Genomic DNA, 4,692 nt, shown 5'->3' with positions numbered 1-4,692 from the left:
ATAATCCTTCCGCCTACATGTTCCTTCCAGGGACCACTGTCCTTTTCTGTTGCTAGCAGTTCTCGGGATTGCTTTAGTGTGAGTTTATCCTCTTTCATATTCTCGGAGAGATTATTTTTGTCTTTCAAGATGAAATTCTCTATCTTCCTTTGTGAATCCACAGTATAGTTGTACTTTTCCTTTCTTAAAAAAAAAAAGAAATAAAATCCCATGTGTATTAATTATAGAGTGTTGCTTAAATTTCTAAAGATTCCTGGGGCACTTAGAAGCATTTAATAATTCTCATTTCACTTGGCTGATTAGTTTTATGCTTAAAAATGTAAAACTATGAATTAAGCCTTACAGTGCTTTGGGCTATGCATTCATTAATTGCCAAATTCAAATGGTCACTTGTACCTTCTTTTCTGTAATTATCATCCTTATTTACTTCTTCCCCCTTTGTTCAGAGGCAGATTGAAATGTTGGCTGGGACTCTAGTCTCTGCTTCTAACATCAGTGTTTCTAAAGAACTGTTTGGATGATGGATGTAACATGTGCTTGTTTCCGACAATGCCTAGAATAACTCTCTCCAATGAAATATTTTGAGCACTTTAAAGAATTTGAAGAATTGAAAACTCTAAGTACATCTCACATTCTTGATACCCTTGAACTCTAGGGATCAGAATAGTATAGAGGATAAAGCTCTTGACTACCAAACAGGAAACATGTGTTCTTACTTTGGGTGGGCAGCTAACCACTATAGGGTCTTAGGCAGGTCATTTCTTGGTGTTCTTCATCTTTGGAGTTGTGCTACAGGGATTCTCAGCGAATGTTGGAAGAGGAAGTATCTAGTCCCCCCGGGGACACACAAGAATCTATAAGGGTGCATATTTTCATGATCCCAAATGTAAGAATCAAAATCTTCTTGGGTTGTAGAAATGCTTAAAGGTTTATTTAAAAAGAATTGTGTGAGAAAATGGGTAGAAAAAAGTTGAAAACACTGAATAAGAGTATCTTTAGAATAGCTAAGAATCTAATATCTATGAAAAAGATCTTTAGGTTTCTTTCATTTCTTGAATTTTTGTCATATTAGTCATTCTCTTTTCCTGTGTCCTACCCTCCATGGAGTTCTCTGTAAATTATAAAATTCCCACCCAGGGTTTCTAGGTCTTCTACTCCTTCAGATTTCCTAATAAAAAATAAATAATCCCTTCTACCCAGTAAGAAATATAATCAAAACCCAAAGGACCAAGCCCTCTAAGCAGGAAGTTCTCCTGGCTGACCCCACACTCCCCACAGCTCAACTCTGCCAAAACTTGGAAACCAGAAAGAAAACTGAATTGAAACGCAAATCTGAGTCTTTCTGCATTTCCCACTAACTGTGTGGATAATAGGCATGTCATTTCATCTCCCTGGACTTAATCCCTGCATGAGAAGTTAGCATATTACTTCCTATGGTGGCAGTGCCAGCCTAGGATCAGCTCTGGGGTGAGCTCCCTTACTGCAGGGAGATCTTCCAACTGGAACAGTGTTTTTCATGTGAGTAGATTCGGGATGGGGTAAGGGGTAGGAGCCCACAGAAAAAACTCTCAAAGAAGAGGCAGACCAAAACAGAAGTGATCTAAAGACAGGGGGTGTGAACAAGGTGAGCCAGCTGCACCCTCTTCTCCAGTCCCATGTCACATCTCCTAGGATACCAAGAGGGAGACTGGAATGACAGAATTTCTTAACTGTTGATTTGTGATGGTGGCATCTAAGAAACAAACTATGTGATCTTATTAACAGCATAGAGATAATCAGAGAGGAAAGGAAGAAGGAGAAGCAAACAGGTCAAAAGACTACTGGGAAGAAGTTGGAAAATGATCATGGGTGAATTTTTTTAAAAAACTGTTTTAAAATAAATTAAATAAGAACATAGCATTTAACCATATTTGCCATTTGGCCTCAAGAGAAGTTGATCTAAGAATGAAAATCCATTGAGTGAATCTCAGCAGACAGCCTCCCAGTGAAGTTTTCCTCTTTTTGAACTCAAAAATGCAAGGAAGTTCTTGAGCCCTGCTGAAAAGGGGCTGTGGTAATGGAGAGGTGGAATGGAGGTCAGCTCCAAGTGATCAGCAGGCCTTTTCCTGTACCTAAAATTGCTTGCATTGTCATGGATAAACGAAACTTATAACTTGTAAAGGATTAACTTGCATGAATAGTGAATAACTGGAGTGCAATGAGCCAAAAGGAGGTTAAGCTTCCTTACACACACACACACACACACACACACACACACACACACACACACACGGGAAAAATATACCTGAGAAATGGACAACATTTTCCTAATAGTTGTCAGGAGTTGACTGTGGACTCTGTTCACCAAACAGCAGAATGAGCAGTGAGGTTCTTCCTCAGGCTTGGAAGCATTTTGGTCAAAGAAATGAAGGGCTGAGCCTGTTTCTCTGGCTCCTACAGGAAGTGGTGGGCTGTGAGCACAGCTACAGGCTTTCCTGTGCAGTGAAAATTGGCTCAATGTGCGCAAAACATTCTTATCTGATGAAGAACTGGAAGTGACTGTGTGTTAAAATGTTGGAAATAATATTGGGTCTCTGCTTCACTGTTCCCTCATTTTTCTTTTTCTGCTGTCCCTTTATCTTTAGCAATCACACTGGGCTCTGGGTTCTTTTCTAGCTTCTCATGTGGTTTTCATTAGAAAGAACAAAGATGACTGAGAACAGAAATGCTTATAGTTTTTCTCCTCTTCTTTCAGATTAATATGCTTAATTGTTAATCTTCTTTTATGTTTGTGTCAAGAATATACATATATCTCAACCTAAAAGTATACCTTTTCATATTATTCCTATTCCTTTTTAAATCTGTCTTGGAAAAATAAGTATTAATATGAAACAATAAAACTACACTTGGCTGAAAACTATTCATCTTATAGGAGAAATAAACTGATCAGGCATTTTGATTACCAGTCCTGGCTCAACATCTAAGTAGATGTGTGGCCTTCGAAAATTTATTTAAAGCTCCTGGCATTAATTTTATCATCTCTAAAAATGACAAAGTTGGATTAGATACTCTTCCAGGTAACTTCCAGGAGACTTTATGATTATCTTTGCCAGGTACATTGGTACCACTTTCATGAGATAAGCCTAAATGGAGCTCCTTACCTGCACAGGAGAATGAAGACTCTTCCCCACGCACCGCCCCCCCCAAAAAAAATCCTTGTGCTTATTTCCCTAATTAAATTAAAAATGGCTGAAAATGAAGTTAATTCCAATTTATTAGCGCCCTTTTATTAATGGCTTATATGCAGCAGGAACACAAATTACAGATTATGTACAATACCAGACACCTAGAAAGCAGACAATAAATGTTTACTGGATTACATACTGCTGTAGCTACAGACAGGGAGACATAACCTAGTGAAAAGAGCATTGAATTTATAAAATGGAGGCTCAAGTCTCAGCTTTACTACTTGTAGTTTTATGATTTAGAACTAGCTACTTAATCTTTCTGAGCCTCAGTTTCCTCAACTAAAAAATGAGACAAATATCTGCACTTCAAATTTTGGGGAGAAACCAACGACATAACATATATGAAAACGATTCACAACATGTAGAGTACTTGAAAATATTCTTGTCCATAACCAAAGTTAAGTTAGGTCTCAGATTATAAATTAAGGAAGCTGACCTCTGGAATCTGTAAAGTACCTTCTGGCATTGAGCATCATTTCTTCTGCGACATGGCTGAGCTTTCGCCTTCAGGCTGCAGATGTGCTGGCTCCAGACAACTTGAAGCAATACTTGCTGTGCATAGAAGTTTGAAAAGAGAGGCTAAGAGTTTCATACAACCTAATCCTTAGCCCTACATTGCATAATGTGGCCTTTCTTCAAAGACATGTCCACTCATCTTGTTAACCTCTGACAGCTACTAAGATATTCCAGTCCAGGGCTCTGCATGCTATTATCATCAAAAAACTGAAGTCCCAAAATACAAGACACTTGTCCTTATATCAATGTTTATGGATGCTAGCTGAAGGAAAGGGGGAAAACATGTCAGTAGTAAGTAAGAGAATAAGTCAATTATATACTTTGTTTTTCATTCCAATTGAGTAGTTCTTACTTTTATTTTACTATTTATTAAAAATGACCAGATTGCTAGTAAGAGTATCCTAAACTTGCAATGAAGAAATGACTGCTTATAGAGGTACCTGAAAATATAAATTACATAATGCAAAAGTGGGTTTACTATTGTAAGTTATAAGGGAAGCGTCTTTATCAGAAGGACGTGGACTCACAATTCTTTCACCTTCAGAAGACCTGGATATACTGATGTTGGGAGCATCCTCCTCTACCAGCCTGGCAGTCAGACTCCTTAAAGAGAGCTCCATGGAGTATGAATGCTTCGATGTAGCAGCCTGTTAATGAAAGATATGAATGAGAGCAAACTCTCCAGATTAAAGAAAAAATAAAAGGGCAGAGGATCAAGGAATTGATCAAGGAATTAAAACCCCAGTTTACAATGAAGACCTCTTTTTAAGTTTACAATATTCATTTTTATATTTTGAAATCAGTTTTTACTCATTGTTCTCCAAAAATGAGTGTCAGTATGATTATTCATCCCCCATGAGTCTGTGTGTCACCAGTACAGTAAGGAGTGTCTCTGATATTTTTAGACATGATGATTATACAAGCAAAAGGGCACATTTCTTCCATCCTG

Source organism: Pteropus alecto, unplaced genomic scaffold (genome assembly GCF_000325575.1).
Source record: "Pteropus alecto unplaced genomic scaffold, ASM32557v1 scaffold413, whole genome shotgun sequence".
NCBI lineage: Eukaryota > Metazoa > Chordata > Mammalia > Chiroptera > Pteropodidae > Pteropus > Pteropus alecto.
Note: the sequence above shows the minus strand (reverse complement) of the source record.